General features: G+C 57.4%; 1 protein-coding gene and 1 long non-coding RNA gene across 5 annotated transcripts in view; one reads left to right on the top strand and one right to left on the bottom strand.

Moving 5' to 3' along the window:
- SDK2 (sidekick cell adhesion molecule 2) overlaps window positions 1–17,806 on the top strand; it is a 260,401-nt gene that overhangs the window by 90,904 nt on the left and 151,691 nt on the right. The window lies entirely within an intron of this gene.
- Window positions 733–4,568, bottom strand: LOC128313542 (uncharacterized). 2 transcript variants are annotated; one of them, XR_008294418.1, is made up of 4 exons: window positions 4,016–4,568; window positions 1,966–2,070; window positions 1,308–1,484; window positions 733–894 (listed from the first exon to the last, which is right to left on the bottom strand). It is a non-coding gene; the product is annotated as an uncharacterized LOC128313542 (long non-coding RNA). The 2 variants fall into 2 exon arrangements; XR_008294417.1 differs by lacking the exon at window positions 1,966–2,070 and having other exon boundaries at window positions 4,016–4,454.

Below are 17,806 nucleotides of genomic sequence, written 5' to 3'. Positions count from 1 at the left end.
ACGGTCTCACAACACCCTGTAAAAGAGATGCTCTTGGGGCGCCCAGGTGGCTCCGTCGGTTAAGCATCCAACTTCGGCTCAGGTCATGATCTCACGGTTTGTGAGTTCGAGCAACGCACCGGGCTCTGTGCCGACAGCTCAGAGCCTGGAGCCTGCTTCGGATTCTGTCTCCGTCTCTCTCTCTCTGTCTCTCTCTGTCTCTCTCTCTCTCTGTGTGTGTCTCAAAAATAAACATTAAAAAAGAGAGAGAGAGAGAGATGCTCTTGTCACCGTTTATTCGCAGAAGCCAAAGGTCACAGGTTAGGGGCTGTCCTAAGGGCACACAGGAGAGAACGGGCCAGGTCTTGCCCCCCCCCCCCCAGATCTCAGACTCCAAGCCCCACTCAGTCTCCACCAAACCTTGAGCCCCGTTGGCTAGGAGCTTACGCTGGTGTCTAAACGCATCCCAAGTCTTCCGTGGGTGGATTCGTTAGTGACGGGCTGCTTTGAATTCGAAGTCCACTCCCTGCTAGCCACTGAGCGCGGGGCCACCCTGCACCCCCTTCCTTCTGCCGCTGTGCATTCTGGGCAAACCCATTTTCGTATCAAATCGAACAAAAGCAGCCTCAATCAGGAGGGTAGGTCCACCGGGAGAAACACAGAGCCAGCAGGGAGAGACAGGGAGGGCCGGGCCAATGAAGACTGGCCCCTCCTCCTGTGCGAAATGGGGGTGGCGGGGCATCGCCCGATGACACAGAGCCGTGGGGGTGAAGCAGCCAGCAGGGTGTCCCAGCTGCCAAGCGCACGGTCAGGGTTCACTTGGGTCCTTCCAGAGTCACCTGCCACGTAGGGGACTGTCTACGCCTCTGCGTCCACTCAGCCATCAGGGAGAGCTCGTGTCTGGTGCCGTTTGCTCTTCGGGAAGGACGCAGAGCTCTTGGCAGGTGCTGTGGCCTGTCCCGCCAGATCCCCTTCCCTGGTACCCCAGGCTCTCCAGCCCAGCTGCCCGTCCCCCGCCAGGGCTGCCCTCACGACTGCTGTGAGGGTGCCCGCACCACCTTGGCCAGGAGCACGGAGGGGATGCCAAGAAAGGGGCATCCCCCCGGCGAGGGCCGGGCAGCAGGCAGGGCCCCAGGACGGGCACCCGGCAGCTGCCATCGGCGACTTGCTCAGCCGACAACACACAGCACCGCTGTGTATGGGGGGGTGGGGGGTGGCGGGGTGGGGAGGCTGGGGCGTGAACTGGCAACCAGAGCTTGGCTTCTCCACCAGGGGCAGGGGCAGGGGCAGGGGCTCTAAGGGATCAAGACACTGGACTCTTGCCTTACCTCCTTGTCCCCTGCCTCCCAGACTGGCTTGACTTGAGCGGTGGGTAGAAGTCTCATGGAGCAGAGAGGCACAGGGAAGGACCCTGACCATCCACTACCAGTGATGAGTATCTTCAAGCTTAACCTTGCCAGCTAGCCTTCGTCTCCTCATTTATAAATTGTTTAATGTTTATTTATCTTTGAGAGAGAGAGAGAGAGAAAACACGCTCGTGTGAGTGGGAGAGGGGCAGAGAGAGAGGGAGACACAGAATCCGAAGCAGGCTCCGGGCTCCGAGCCGTCAGCCCAGAGCCCGACGCGGGGCTCAAACTCATAGGCCGTGAGATCATGACTTGAGCCGAAGTCAGATGCTTAACCGACAGAGCCACCCAGGCGCCCCATCGTGTCCTCATGTATAAAAAGGGTGCTATGCTGAATGTCATGCCTAATGCCATATTCTGTTGGGGACATCAGAGAAGTGATCAAAGGTAAAGCCCCACGGACACTACCGTGATATCAGCATCACAGCAGGAGGGACTGGAGTTAGACACAAAGAAGTGTGTTCATTTGGTGTGTGGTGTGCGTGCATGCACGTGTGCACGTGTAAAATGTTCCTTCCTACTGGTCGTTAAGGATTAAAACAAGCCAGGCCACCGTCGTTGACAGGCCTTCTGCAAATACCTGAGGTCGTGGAAACTATCAGATTGTCAAAAACAAGGAAGTCTGAGAAATGGGCACGGTCTGTAAGAGGCTAAGGAGACGTGACGGCCAAATGAATGTGGCGTCCTGGGACAGAGAAAGGACACGGGGGAAACACTGAACAGGAAGCTGAATAGATTATGTAGATCACATCGTTTACTTAGTGAGAAGGTACCGGCACTGGTCCCTTAGTTGTGACAGACGTGCCATAGTCATGTAAGATGGGGACACCGGGGGGGAGCCTGGGTGTGGGGGAGGTAGGAACCCTCTGAACGCCCTTCATAACTGTTCTGTAAGTCCGGATCTATACCAAAATAAGAGGTTCACTCAGCGCCCCACCTCCTCATGCTCCTTTCTCCCAGGACGGAGCTGACCGGTTTCTCTATTTCCCGTCTCAGTTTTTATGTAACTTTAACCTGTGTTTGACACAGACACAGTACTGTTGCCCCAAACCTTGCGTCTACGTCTGATTGGTTCCTGACTGTGTAGCAAGGCCACCGGGAGCGGAGGAGGCAGGGCGGCCTGGCGGCTAGGGGTGGGGACCCCGCTGCGTCCCATCGCGGCAGGTGCTTACCACGGGTCTTGCCGAGCAAGCGACCTAACCTGTGAGTGCCAGTCTCATCTGGGCCTCGGTTTTGTGTGGGAAGCTGTAAGGACCCAGCAGGGGCCCAGCCTGGTGTAGATGTGTGTCACATGGAGGTTGTGGGCCTCCCTTTGTGCACGTTGTCCGCTTGTGTGCCCAGGGCCGTGTCTGTGTAATCCCCGAGGCCTGCCCCCCCGACGGGGTCCCGAAGGGCTTGGTCAGAGTTCTCCGGTGGCCACAGGCAGCCCAGCCCCATGCCGGAGAGGCAGCCGAGAAACGCCTTCCCTTGCTGTAAGTCAGCAAGCTGGGTATGTCGGTGGGCACCTGTCTGCTGCCCTGAGCTCCTCCTTCCACCCTCCTTTCCTTCAGTGGAATGATTCACCCGTCCGTCCGTCCATCCATCAGTCCGTCCATCTAACCGTCCATCCATCCACTGTTCAGTCGTTTGTTCGCTGGGCAACTTCTCTGTGCCAGATTCTGCCCTGGACCCCGGGAAGCAGCCCTGAACATGCAGGTGAATCCTGACCCTCACGGAGAATGTCTGGGGCAGAGCGGACCATAAACCGGGGACCCCCAAGCAGCACCATAGACTCAAGCAGTCGTAACTGCTAAGAGGGGACAGACCAAGCGATGTGAATGAACAGTGCTGGAGCACAGAGCAGGTGCCTGGAGGAGGTGACGTTGGAACCAAGCCAGCAGAAGGCCCAGGTGGAGGGAAAACCATAGCAAAGATGGGGGTAAGCCTGGCCTGTCGGAAGGCTGGGAGCGGTACGCGGAGGCTGGCTGGACCCGGGCCACGTAGGGCCTTCCAGACCACGGAAAGAGGTTCTGGTTTTACTTCAAAGGCAGTGGGGAGCCGTGGAAATGCGGGTTTTTTGGAAAAAAATTCTTATGGTAAAACTATACATAAAGCTTATCATTTTTAACCTTTTTTTCTTTTTTTTAAATGTTTATTTTTGAGAGAGAGAGAGAGAGCATGAGCAGGGGAGGGGCAGAGAGAGATGGAGACACAGAATCTAAAGCAGGCTCCAGGCTGTGAGCTGTCATCACAGAGCCTGACACAGGGCTTGAACTCACAAACCGTGAGCTTGTGCCCTGAGCTGAGGTTGGACGCTTAACTGACTGAGCCACCCGGGGACCTCCCGACCTTTTTTTTTTTTTTTTTTTTTTTTCAATTGAGGTAGAATTGCCGTGTAATTGTATCTTAGTTTCGGGAGTGCGGCAGAGTGATTTGACAATTAGACGCTTCACGGAAGCTCACCACCATATGCATAGTTGCCATTTTTAACTGTTTTTAAGTGGACACGTCAGTGGTGTTAATACACTCACACCCTGTGCCACCATTGCCTCCATCAACCCCAGAGCCTTTTCTGTCTCCCCAAACTGACACTCTGTCCTCATAAACACTGGATCCCCATACCTTCCCCCCTCCCAGGCCCTGGTGCCTACCGATCTTCCTTCTGTCCCCGTGGGTCTGTCTAGCTGCCTTTTGGGAGTGGGCTCCCACAGTTCTTGTCCTTTGTGGACTGGCTGATCTCCCTTAGCGTCACGTCGTCCTCAGGGTTCATCCGCATCGTAGCCGGTGTCAGAATTTCCCTCCTTTTCGGGGCTGAATAATATTCCCTGGTAGGGCTAGGCCACCTTTCGATGATCCACTTACCCGTCGATGAACATTTGCGTGGCTCGTACCCCTCAGCTACCGTGAAGAAGGCTGCTGTGGATATATGGGCGAGCACGTACCTCCCGGAGATGCTGCAGCCTCTGGTCCTGGGGACCTGCACGCAGAGGTGGGAATGGGGGAATAGGGATGGTGGTGAACAGGGGCGTGGCCTGAGTTGTTTGCCAGCTTGTTGCTAGCTTTGGAGTTTATTAGAGGAATCAAGTCGGGGACAGAATATGCTCTGGGGACCTGATGCGTTTCCTGGGGCTGCCTTATCAAAGTACCACAAGCTGCGTGGCTTAAAACAACAGAAATTTCCCGGGGCTCCTGGGTGGCTCCGTCGGTTAAGCATCTGGCTTCAGCTCAGGTCATGATCCGTGTGGTTCGTGAGTTCGAGCCCCGCGTCGGGCTCTTTGCTGACAGCTCTGAGCCTGGAGCCTGCTTCGGATTCTGTGTTTCCCTCTCTGTCTGCCCCTCCCCTTCTCGTGCTCGCTTGCTCTCTCTCTCTCTCTCTCTCTCAAAAATAAACATTAAAAAAAATTTTTTTTTAAACCAAAACAGAGATGTTTTGTCTCGAAGTCCCAAGGCCAGAAGTCTGAATTCAGGGTGTCGTCAGGACTGTGGTCCCCTGAAACCCTGGTAGAATCCTTTCTTGTCTCTTCTCAGAGTCGGGGCAACCCTTGGCATTCCTTGGTTCGAGGCTGCAACACCACCCCCACCCCCCCCCCAGACTCTGCCTGTTTTCACGTGGCCTCCACCCTGTGTGCCTGGGTCCAGATTTCCCTCTTCTTATAAGGGCACCAGTCATACTGGATGTGGGCCTGCCTCAGTGACCTCATTTTAATTTTGTTACATCTGCAAAGGCCCCCTTTGCAAATAAGGTCACAGTCATAGGTACCAGAGGTGGGGCCTTTATTATATCTGTCTCTGGGGCACAATTCAACCCATAACAGGATTCTTGCTCCCACCCATGCAAAAGGCTTTGTAACCCTGGTGTTGTGACACTTTTTTTTTTTTTACCCAAGGGGCCCTGGGCCTGAGGCCCAGCCATGCTGTCTGTGTCCCCAAGGCTAGGGCCCACCGGCTCCCAACTTCTGTCTCCTCCCTTCCCCTGTGCAGGTCCCCAGCACCCTGTCACTGACGGCCATGCTCAGCAGAGCGGGATTGATCTACGGCAGGCCCGGTGTTTAATCTCCCTTCCTTCCCACTGACCCTGCCCGGCCCTCCGGGGCTGCCTCCCTTAGACTTCACTTCCCTTTGATGACAAACAAGTGATTTCTCACTCTCCCATTTATGGTTGTCTTTCCTCCGTAAGGGGCCTGCTCAGCCTGTCCAGTGAGCGATGGCCAGACAAATTTCAAGCGACAAGGAAATGTCCCCAAGGCTTCTCCTCAGTTCCTTGGGAGATTTGGAGGGGAAAGGGCAGAGGTGGCTTCTTCTCCTCTTCCGGGCTGCGGCTGCAGAGGAACTGAGGCAGGGAAGCTGGGGTGGTGCTCAGGACAGTGAGGGCCACCCCATCTGTCCTCTCTCTGGCCTCCTTCTGAGGTCACATGCCCTTTGCTTCATGGGGGGGATCACTTTGCTCTGGATAGCATGTCCGGGACCGGGAGACCACGGTGGCTACTGATGAACAGAAACCAAGTTTCCTGTAGGTTAGGGCAGCCATGGGGTGGCAACAGTAGGGTGGGGAGTCTGGAAGCCCAGCGTCTGGCCCCACTGTACTTCTCCTGGAAAGCATCCAGGAAATGGGGCAACATGACCAACACCCCCCCCAGTCATTTACATTTGAGAAGAGGCCATTTGTGGGGTGTAGTGGGTAGGAACAACCCTTCCTGCCCAGCCCCTCCCCCTTGCTGTTTCCCAAGGAATCATTGAACTTCCCAGGCGCCCCCCCTCACTGAGCACCCAGTGGGGCGGAGCGCAGGCCTGGGTGTTTCTGAGCGTGACCTTGTTGGACACTGTTCCTTGGGAGGCCAGAAACTGGTTTGCTTCACTCCTCATTGTTTCGCGTGTCTCCTGTGCACATTGACTTCTTTATGTATTTATTGAAAAAGCTATCCTTGTACATTTTAAATTTCTTTCAATGTTTATTTTTGATAGAGAGAGACAGACAGGGTATGAGTGGGAGATGGGCAGAGAGAGAGGGAGACACAGAATCCGGAGCAGGCTCCAGGCTCCGAGCTGTCAGCACAGAGTCCGACGCGGGGCTCCAACTCACAAACCGTGAGATCATGACCTGAGCTGAAACCAGGGGTCGGACGCTTCACCTCCCGAGCCCCCCGGGCGCCCCAGCTATCCTTGCACATTGTAAAACTGGAATCCTGGTTTGAGTCCCTAAGGCCCCAGCATAATGTGATCATCACCTGGCAGAAGGCCCTCAGTGATCCCTTCAAAAGGGGGCAGAGAGATGAAGGGGACAATGTGGGAGTGTCAGCAAAGCAGAGACGCGGGGAGCCTGGGACAGGGGTTACCGACTCAGGAGCCAGACAGGCTGGGATTATTAGCTGAGTGACTTTGGGAAGGTCCTTAGCCTGTCTGTGCTTTAGTTTCTGTAAGTATAAAGTGGGCACAATCATGGCACCTACTTGAGACCAGTCTGTCCAGCTTCTGAGTGTGAGCTGCGACCCCAGCACTCACTGACCCCCTCCTGCGGGGCCCAATGCAGTGAAAGGCAGCGTCCCTGGATGTCATGAATCTTCACCAGCCCTATGTCCCCAGGGCAAGGTGCCTGCCCGAAAGCCAGGCATCTCCAGGGTGAGAACAAGCCACGCCCCCTGCAGGGTTAGGTGGGGCCACGCCCACCCAGCAGCAGGTCCTTATGCCAGGCAGGGAGGGGTCAGCAGTGCCAAAGGCCAGGCCCACTTCTTGGGTCCTTTCTCTTCGGCCAGTGGCGGGTTTGCGAATGGAGATGCTGGGTTTCTCTCTTCCGGGGTAATTTTCATCGGATTTAGGTGCCTCCTGGCAAGACCGTAAAGAAGAGCAAAGGGAATTTAAAGCGGGGAAGCAGAGTCACTGCACCAGGGAAAGATGCCATAGGATTGGCACATTGAGAAAGGGCGCTACCCCTGCTTTGGGGACATTTTCCCAACCGCGGTGGGTTTCTCGATCTTTCTTCGCCCCCAGGCGAACACATGCCCACCTGCATAGTCCCCAGTCTGCTGTGGGAACAAACCCTTCTCCCCCTTTCTCTCCCAGCCTCTACCCTCCAGGCCACGTGGCCAACCTCTCTGCCTTCCACCCCTCCCCGCCTCCCGCCTGCTCTCCATTATCAGATCTGGAGCCGATAAAAGGAGCCCTTATGAGTCGGGTCAATAGATCCAACTTTGGGAGATAAAAGCATGGGGGTTGGGGAACAAAGTGGAGAACGCAAGGCAGAGGAGACAGGAGTTGGGGCCGGAGGAGGGGAGCCGTCGAGTTCTGAAGGCCCCAAAGCGAAATCATGGACAGATTGAAAATCTGCTTTGATGGCCTTTCCGTTTATCTCCCTCGTTAACAGGCGGGTCCATTTGGCAGGGGTGAGGGGAGCGGGGCAGGAGGCTGGCCACGTTTCAGTTTGATTTCTCGGGGCTTACGATCCATCGTCTCTGCATAAAAAGGGATTAATATCTGGGGCTGAGTATTAACTGAATGTTCAGACACGCGTGCACGCGCACACACACACACACACACACACACACACACACCGCTATCCCAGGCTGCCAAGTCAGGCGGGCACCGTTCCAAGATCCGTCCCTCGTCCCCAAAGCCTCAGGGTAGGCTAGTGCTCCTGCACCCCCGCTTTCACTCCTGCCCCCACCCCAGCTGCCCTCCAAGCTCCAACAAGAGGCCTCCCTGTCCCCGTTTTGTAAATAAAGTGCAGGGCGCTCCTGATCCCTTTGGGAGGGATTAAAGTGTCAGGAAGGGGGAGGTAGGCTCCAGGGAGAGGAGGGGGCTGGGCTGCAGTTACCTGCAGACTGTTCATAACCTTCCAACATCAAAGAGGCCCCAGCAGCCCCTTGTCACCTGCCCCCAACGAGGACAGGGGAAGTTGGAAGCTAGCTTTGTGTCCCTGCGTTCCCCACATGTTTGCTCATGGAAGGGACCCCACTGTGGGCTTTGAGTGGGAGGAAGCGGAGAGAAAGGGATGGGTGATTCGGTGAGCCCTCATTATTTGGAGGGGGGTGTCTCTCTGTGGTCCACCTGGGCTGTTCTCTCTGGCCTGAACAGATACCAGCATGTCTGGCCCTGTTGCAGAGAGAGGTGGGGTGCCCAGGTAGCGTAGCTCCCCCCCCCCAGGGGGCTTGGATATCGTGGATGGGGGCAGGTGGGAGGCGGGACCTAAACACCCAGGGCTTCTGATTGTCCCTTAACTAGATCAGGGGGAGCTTGGGGGTGCAAGGCAAACAAGGAATGAAGTCACGGCCTTTCCTGGGCTTGGAGAAGGGCCTCGGAAGTCCGGCAGCCCATGAGCCCTCCGCAGCCCAGCACTGCTTACCTCCCCTGGGTAGCGATTGCCTGCTTGATTCTCTGGCTCTCCCCCTAGGCCAGTGGTTCCCAAAGTGCGCTCCCTGGACCCGTGGCAACGGGGTCTCCTGGGCACTGGTTAGAAATGCAGATTCTCGGGGCGCCTGGGTGGCTCAGTCAGTGAAGCGGCCGACTTCACTCAGGTCACGATCTCGCAGTCCGTGGGTTCGAGCCCCGCGTCGGGCTCTGGGCTGATGGCTCAGAGCCTGCAGCCTGCTTCCGATTCTGTGTCTCCCTCTCTCTCTGCCCCTCCCCCGTTCATGCTCTGTCTCTCTCTGTCTCAAAAATAAGTAAACGTTAAAAAAAAAAAAAAGAAATGCAGATTCTCCCTGCTGAATCAGATACTCTGCCGATGGAGCTCAGCATGTCTTTTCCTACCTAACAAGCGCCCCAGGGGATTCAGATGCTGCCCTGGTGCATCAACTCTGTGGGGCCAGGATGGGGGCCCATTTGCTAGGGAAGCAGAGCCCCTGGAACATGGGAAGAGGTTAGAAGATGTGTACAGCCTGTGTGAACAAAGGAAAGGGGTCAGGACCGGTGTGGAGAGAAGGGGAGGAATTAGGAAGATACGGTGTGTCTGGTGCGGCTGTGGTCCTTACGCGGGCGTGTATCAGCCCGAGCTGCCCTTCCCTCCTCCCGCCGCCCATGCCCCACAGAGGCGAGTCCGCTGGTGGACAGGGGCCACCAATGGGCAAAGCAACTTGGTGTTCCAGGGACTTGCCTGGCCTGACCCAGATTCCCAACAGCCCTCTGCCAGTCACACCCACCGACAGAGAGATTCCTGCTCCAGAGTCAACTTCGGTGACACACAGGTGTCCCAGGGCCTCTGCTCATCCTGTGCCTCTCTTCCCAGTCACTGTTCAGTGGTGAGCCATCGAGAGCTCGCCATCGGCCACGCTGGGGGTGTTCACACCACGGAAATTTGGCAAACGCGGCCAACAGGGTTTTCTTATTTTTCCTGGAAAGAGGGTTAACGGTTCAGCGGCCCTCGACTGAGCGCGAGGGAAGACAGGGGAGGGAGGGAACGGTCTGTGTTCCCCCCGGAGGCGAACAGGAGAACGCCCACCTGCCGTTCACTGAAAAGAGGCGCCAAGCTGAAAAGAGGAAACCGTCATCTTTGTCCTCGCAGCAGCCCCGTGAGCCAGACGTCCCCATTTCACAGATGGGTTGTGAACAAGCTCAGAGAAGTGATGCGCGTGTCTTAAGCCGCACGAAGGAAGTGGCAGAGGGATGGTTTAGCCTCAGGCTTTTGGGTCCCCCGGAAACCTGCCCTCAGGGACGGGTGAGCCGTGCCTAAACACAAGTGAAGGCAAGCTCAAGTTTTTGTCACACACTGGTGAGGGCTTTGAGGTGAGGCGACCTTGGGTTCCCTGGCCGGGGCTGCGGGGGTCGACAGTGTCTTTGGGAGTGTCACCAGCAGCTGGCCCCTCGGTCCCTCAGTCCCCAGCCTAGCTGGGAGAAGGGAACTTGGGGGAATAGCAGCCGCTTTCTCTGAGATGAGAGGAAGGGAGGTCAGGGCCCAGGCTCTCGGGTCCTGGCTGTCATGCAAATGGTTTCAGTTGAGGCCACCGAGATTTCTCTCAGATGCAGTCCCACGTCCTCACCCCGAGCCAGGGAGCCAGTGCTGAGACTCCTTCCCGTGGCATCTGCCCCCCCCACTCCCCTGCTGTCCTGCCTGCCCTATCTCTTTCTCCCAGTGCCTGCCTCTCTGCCCCTGGCCTTGTGACTTAATCTTCCAACTTGCTCCTTCCTGTATGACTTTTCTCCCTGCACCCCACTCTGCCCCTGCACCCCTCACCCAGTACCCCCAAGGCCTTGCAGAGATCCTGTCTTTGGCCTACCCCCCCCCCCCGCCCAGGAAATCCCTCCCAGCCCCCACCCCATCCGGTGCCAACCCCACTGCACACCTGGCCCCATCAATGCTCTGGTCCTCATTCATTCGCTAGCTCTGTGACAATTTACCGGGTCTTTACCCTGAGCTGGCACAACACTGGGGTACTGAGTCGAAAAGCAGATAGCCCCAGGCCCTCTGGGGCTTGGCAGGGGGGGGGAGTGAGCGGGAGGAGGGAGAGGAGCAGGCGGAGAAGGAGGAGGGGGGCGGCGGGGAGCGGAAGAAGCAGAGGCAGGAGGAGAGGAATGGCACCTTGGCTCCTGGCTCCGAGTGGAGGTGCAGATGTTGGCCCCGTCGCTGTGCTCCTCCGGCTGCCGTGTTGTGTTTGGAAAGTGATGAATTTCAGCACCAGCTAATTAGTCTCTAATTAGCAAGTGGAGTGTAAACAATCACAACAGATGGGGGAGAAAAGGCATTAGCAATAATGACCCTTCTTCTGGGGTGCAGCTCAGAGAGGCACTTCCCTGAAGGTGCTGGAGGGCAGGCGGGGGGCGGGGCCGGGCGGTCCCTGCTGGTGACAGGCGCCCCGGGGGGTCTGAGGGGTCTGCAGAGAAGGTGCTGGCTGCTGGCCGCTGCGGTGGGCAGGTCTATGGCACCGATGCCTCTGTAGCAGCGTGAGCCCCCGTGGCACCCCGAGAAGTGAGTTTGGAAATGGACAGAGGCTCCTGTGGACGTGTTGATGTTCGAGAGTGTTGATTCAGAGCCGGGCGTGGCCCTTAGAGGCTCATGTCCAGGGACTTGGGGTTTCCTAGACCTTTTACACTCTTGCTGGGGACACAAACCTGTGTTGTTGGCCACTGCCCAGTGACCAGACAGACTGCCAGATGTGCTCGCCTGCTCTAGGGATGTCATCCGTCCGGGCTCGGCAAACTGCCCCTGAAGCCAGGCCAAGCCGCCGTGCCAATGAGCGCAAGTTGGCCCCGGGGGCCCGAAGCGTGCCCTGGCCGCGCACCTGCCTGCGTCCGAGGATGCAGGGCTGGGGAAACTGAGGCTCTGGGCTGGGGCGCGGTGGCTGGCACAGCACCGTGAGCACTGCCAGCTGCAAGAGACGCTGACGGAGGACTTCTCTGTGCCTTGCTTGGCCGAGCGTAGCTCTGCCTGCATCCGGTTGGGCCCCAGGGTTACCCCGAGGGCTGGAGGGAGCCATGGGCTCGGAGAGAGGTGAGAACCAGGTGGGACATCCAGGGAGATGGCAAGAAGGACACAGACAGGACCTGAGAGGGGAGAAGGGGCCCTTCGATGTGTGTTCTCCTCTTTATTAAGTGCCTTTATCAACTGCCTGTGTGGGCAAGCTGCGGTGGAGGGTTAACTGGTCTCCCCCTGCCCCTTGGGGAGCCCGGGGCTGAAGACAGACCGTCTGACCCTCCCCTCTCCCCCCCGCCCACCAGGGCTGCAGCAATGGTGAGAAACAGTCCTCCTCCTTCTCTGAAACGTGACAGAGCCCAGCCTCAGGCTCCATCTATGATGGGACAAGAGAGAGCCTCCTGCCCTCCCTTTCTCTGCAAAAACCGTCCTCTCCGTGGCTGCCGCTAGGGGCCTAAGTAACAGGCTTGCTGCCTCCCAGCCTGGCAGTCGGCGTTGGTAAGAAGGGCAGTTTCACTGGCAACGTTCTCACAGCCCTGGCAACTTGTTGGCTGAACTGCTCACATCCGTCCTGGCTCCTGGAGGAAGCAGCTTGTCTCTGAAGGACGGCCTCCTGCCCCCGGAGCCGGATTCTTGGGGCTGCGAGACAGCCACGGCCTCTCTTTGTGGCCTGGGCCTCGCGCCTGCAGATGTCATTGGTTGTCGCTCAGGCCGGGGCACAGTGTGGCGATGTTCATCCAGCCAACACGTGTCGAGGGCCTGCAAGACGGTGGGCACGTGATCAGGCCCTGGAGTATGGCCACGGGCAGATGTGGGCCCCATGCACATCTAGACGGGGGCGGGGGGGTTCTCAACCTCGGCACCACTGACTTTTGAGCTGGGTCCTTCTTTGGGCGGGGAACCTCCCCATGCAGTGCACACCTCCCGTGCAGTGTGGAACCTATGCAGTATCCCCCGACCTTGACCCGCTGGATACCAACAGGACACCCCCGCCAGTTGTGACAGCCAAAAATATCCGCAGACATTGCCAGGTGTCCCCTGGGGGGTGGGACCTTGGTTGAGAACCACCGGTCTGGAGAGAGACACAAATGCATAAAGAGATCATCATAATGCCACACAGTGCAGGTAACAGTATGGAGCTAGAGACGTGCACCTGGCCCGCTGTGGGGCTGGGACAGCAGTGCCCAGGGGAGGTGGGCGGGGAGGAGTCCATCAGTGGCTTGAAGGAGCAAAGACCCAGGGGTAAGGCTGTGTGTTGTGGTAGGAAACCATAAGTCATTGAGTTCTTTCATTTAACCAGTATTTCCAGAACACCCACCATGTGTCTGGTGTGACAAAATGGGCCTGGTATTCCTTGTAAAGGAGTAGTTTATCCTACATGTGGTGGGAACCATTGAAGGAAGCACACGAAGCAGGAAGCACATGGTTAGAAATCCCTTTAATTAAGTAGATCAAGCTAATGACTGATGGCCAGGAGGCCGGTAAGGGCTCGGCAGACGAAACCTAGATCAGAGATGAAAGGAGATGGCACAGGGTGGCTTGCAATCTAAGGAGTGTCTGGGTGAGTGATGCGATGGGGCACAGGGAGGAGAGGAAAGCAAAGATGGCCACCATTGCTTCTGGCTTGGGCACCTGGATGCACAATGCTACTGCCTGTACTAGAGCATTCGAATGCTACACACTTGTAGACAGTCGAGTTCAGCTTTGGATATTTGAAACATTTGAGCCTGGAGGTCATCAAAATAGAGCTGATTCATCTGGGCGGGGGATCAGAGTTAAAGGTCTGAACGGCACCAGCATCTAAGCGATGGCTGCCGCCGGAAGAGAAAACTGGGTGTTTGCACCAAGGGAAAAGGAGGGAATGGCAAAGATCAGAACAGAGACCTGGGAACTCCCAACACTGCAGAGCCCGAGGAAGAAGAAGAGCAAAGCAGGGAGGCAGGGAAGCAAGAGGAGAACTAGAAGGCCGTTAGACGCCCAGGTTTGCAGAGTCTCAGGGAAGGAGTGGCCGGCATGGCCGGATGCGGCAGGCAGGTCCAGTGAGGCTCCAGGGGTGGTGGGGAGGGCGAATCTGATGCCCCTGATCGGAGAAGACGGATGGGGCTACATTTTCCCACAGGTTGTCAGCCAGAAGCTTTACTGGAGTCACAAGGGGTATCGCCATTTCCACTGGCACTTGACTAGGATGGTTCTGTTCTGAAAACTAACATGGCGCCATGACGTTTGCGAAGACTCTGACAGAGAAGAGGTTCAAGGAAGCTGGGCGAAAACAGGGCTGTGACACAGAGTGAAAGGCAGGCAGCTGGTGGTGCCATTTTTGCACCACTGTCCCCATCCTTCCAACAGTATAGGCCCCGCCCCTGCCCCACCCCACAGCCCCTCCCCCAGTTTACCGGGTTATGGGTTTTCCCCGGATGCTGGAGACGAGAGTATGGACACCAGAGAGGAAACGAGAAGCTGGAGCAGGGCATAACGGGACTTATTTCCACCTTCTCTTCAAGTGTTGGTCCAAGCGAGGATGTGACACCATGGAAGGGTGGTTCTGTCCACCTCTACATACCAGGCAGACAGCAATGGGTCCAGTATTGAGGAAGCAACTCTCCTACCCCCTTACTTCCAACTGTATGAGTTTCTTACGGCTGTCATGAAAAATTACCACACGTTTGCTGGCTTGAAACAACAGAAATGTATTGCCTCAGAGTTCTGGAGCCAGAGTCCAAAAGCAAAGTTGGTTCCTTCTGGAGGTTCTGAGGGATGACCTGTTCCATGCCTCTCCTGGCTTCTGGCGGTTGTCGGCGATCTTTAATGTTCCTCGGCTCGTAGGCCCGTTACTCTGACCCCTGCCTCTGTCTTCACGTGGCCTTCTTTCTTGTGTGCCTCTCTGTGTCTTCACGTGGTCTTACGAGGACACCGGCCATTAGATTTAGGGCCCACCGTAATCCAGTACGGCCTCATCTTAACTTATTATATCTGCAAAGACCCTGTTTCTGAAGTGAGGTCACATTCTGAGGTTCTAGGCGGACGTGAATTTGGTGGGGGACAAGCCTTCCCAAGGCCAGCTTCCTACCCTGTCTGACTTCACCTAGATGTTGGCACCTCCATTTTCAGACAAGAAAATTGAGGCATGGAGGGGATGGAGTGGATATTCTAGAGTCTTCCAGCTCAGAGATGTGGAGGCTGACCCAAGTGAAACCTGTAGGCGTCCCAGCCCCGTCTCCCATCTGCCACGCCTCAGCGGCTTCCGTCCTCCCCACTCCTTGCGCCCTAGAGCTAAACCACTTCCTGTCTCCAGAATCATCTCTCTGGACAGGGCAATGTTTGCTCTCCATCACTGAAAGGAGAGTTAAGTCCCCAAAAGGAGATAATTACAGAAGGCTCAAGGGGACGAAATTGTGTAAGAGGACTCAAGAAAGAGGAGGGAAATAGTGAGCAAGGCCCAGGAGAGCCACCCGAGAGAGCTGCAGAGGTTGGGGAGAGTTACAGGGACCCCCCCCCCAGGAAGGCACAGGTGCAGGGGGCCAGGCTGCTCCAGTGGCTCCCTCCACCTGTGCCTGGGTGCAGAGGGGACCGGAGGCACTGATTGGCCCATGAGTTATCTGGGCCTGGGCATGGCCAGAGGGGCTCTCCTCTCACCCAGAAATAAAAGCTTCGACCTTGAGGGGGATGAATGTGTGCGTGGGTGAGCCACGGAGAGATTGATCTGCCTCTCCTGTGGTGCATGACGGCTCTGCAGGGTCCAAGAGTCAGCAGAGGGTGGGAGAGGGATGAGGCTGGGAGGGCTCAGCCAGAGAGGGACGAGGAGCAGAAACACAGAGCCAGGGGGCAGTGAGTCCCCTGCCGGCCCGGGGGACTCTTCCCAGGAGCAGTGGGCATGCTGACATATGTGCCCCTAGCCAGGGGGCTGCTGGGGACGTGGTCGCCACAGCCCTGCCCTCTGTGAGGGCTGATGCTGGGGCGCACCCTCCCGACTCTTAAGCTGTCTTGGGGGAACACGGTTCAGGCAGCCGTCCCTGTTTACTTGGGACTTAAGAAGCCAGTAGGTCTCCTTGGAACGAGAGCCTGGGCTGTGGACTTGACCAGACATGGGTGTGAATCCCTCCTCCGCTGCTCACTCCTGTGTGATCTTGGGCAGATCCCAGCCTCACTGCACTGCTCCTTCCCCATCTGTGAGAGGGGCAATAATGACCTTGAAGGGTGACTGCGTCGATTTGGTGAGATGTGCGTCCAGAGCTCCTGGGACCACCTGGCGTGACGCAAGCACCTAGTTCTTCCTCTGTGCCGTGCGTGCGTGACTGTGAAGCGGCCGGGGTCCCCAGAGCCGGCGAGGCTGGAGGCGGGCTCCACGGAGGCCACGCAGCTCCCTCCCCATTGCTCCCCCTTCTAACCCCGGGCTCTACTCCCCTTTTCCAGCCCTGGGTTCTAGTCCTGGACGTCCAGCAGGCCACCACATGCCCAAAACAGGAGTTAGGGTCTTTCCACCAAACTGGCTTCTACTCCAGCATTCGGGTCTCAGGAAGCGGCACCATCACCGCTGACCTTTGCCTTCCCAGGTCCCCCTGCTTCCCTCTACGCGCGCTGCCGGCCCCAGGGACCAAGCTAAACCCCCTCTTCTGTCCTCCACATCCCCTCTGTCTGGGCAGGAAGAATTTCCCCCAAAACAAAGCCTGGTCCACCGAGTAGGCATTTCCCCCCCAGGAGATCATCTCTCCCTGGGCTCATAACCGGCAGCCCCCAGCTGGACTCTGGCGTCCTCTCTCACCTCCTTCCTCCCACGCCCCCTGCACCGCCAGAGGCACAGAGAGAACTACAGTCCTGTCCCTGTCGCTCCAGTGGCTTCCCGCTGCCCTCGGGAGAAAGTCTGGATCCGTGGCTCAGTCACACGGCCGGTGCCGAGCCCGCATATTTCCCTCTCGCTCTGTCTCCCTCTCCTCTCCTCCTCTCCTCCCGGGCTGCAGACGCAAGCCCCCTTCCGGTTCTGACATGAACGGGCCAGGCTGCCTGTCCTTTACACTCTGGCACACCTGCTCTTGCTCTTGCCTGACTTCAGTCTTGGCTGGCGTGTCACTTTTGGGGAGGTCCCTCCTTTGTGTTCTGTGTACCCACCCCCCCCCCACACCTTGCTTTCGAGAATCTTTGCTCTTGCAGTCCCTGGGTTAACACCTGCATTTCTTGCTGGAGTCTAAGCTTCGTAAGCATGGTCTTGCTCCCCCTTTGCGTCCCAGCGCATCCCACGGTGGCCGGTGCGGAGCTGACGGTCCAGTGCCTCCGGATTAATGAACAAGCAAATGACTCACGTGATGCCTCCTTCCTCCCTGGAGCTCCCTGACTGCCCACCCAGTCCTCGGGGCGGCCCCCCCACCCCACCCTGTGCCTCGTGCCCGTCGCGCCTGGTTCTCGCGTCTGCAGGTGCCATGCTCCCTAACGCCTCACATCATTAGTCCTCGCTGCCCTTGTGAATCCTATCTCTCCTGCCAGCCTGCGGCGCCTCGAAGGGCCTGCCCATAGTCGGTGTTCACTGAGCGGGAGAGGTCCGCGAGAGGAGTCATGACCTTGAGCCTGTGCTGAGAAGGTGGGGATCCTTCCTCCATCCCCACCAAGGGTCATGCAGCACCATCGCTCTCCTCCGGGAAACTGGGAACAAATGGGCGAGAGTTGGGAGAGCAGCCGGGGCCACTCTGGCGCCCGAGGGAGCCCCCAGGGCGCGCGCGCACACACACACACACACACACACACACACACACACACACACGTGCACACACACATGGAATCTCCAGCATCACTCCACCGCCCTCGGTGACAACTAACTCCTTGGCACGGTGTAGAAGCCCTTCACGCTCGGGGACCCTGACCCCCACCGTTCATTCATTCAAGAGCCAGCAATTGTCTCGTTTTCTTCTGGCCGCCGTTCTGTGAGGCAGGTGCTGTTATCCCACGTCACCGTCCTCAAGTGAGGAAACCAGCTCACAGGGACTGAATGATTTGCCCAAGGTCGTGCAGCTCCTCAGTGGAGAAGCCAGAGCTTAAATCCAAGGTCATCCCACACAGGCCTGCTCCGTGGCCGCTGTGCCAGCCAGCCCCGTCTCCCGCCTCACTGCCCGCGCCG

The sequence above is a fragment of the Acinonyx jubatus genome, chromosome E1 (genome assembly GCF_027475565.1).
Source record: "Acinonyx jubatus isolate Ajub_Pintada_27869175 chromosome E1, VMU_Ajub_asm_v1.0, whole genome shotgun sequence".
NCBI classification, from domain to species: Eukaryota; Metazoa; Chordata; class Mammalia; order Carnivora; family Felidae; genus Acinonyx; species Acinonyx jubatus.
Note: the sequence above shows the minus strand (reverse complement) of the source record. Positions and strands in the feature narration are given on the sequence as shown.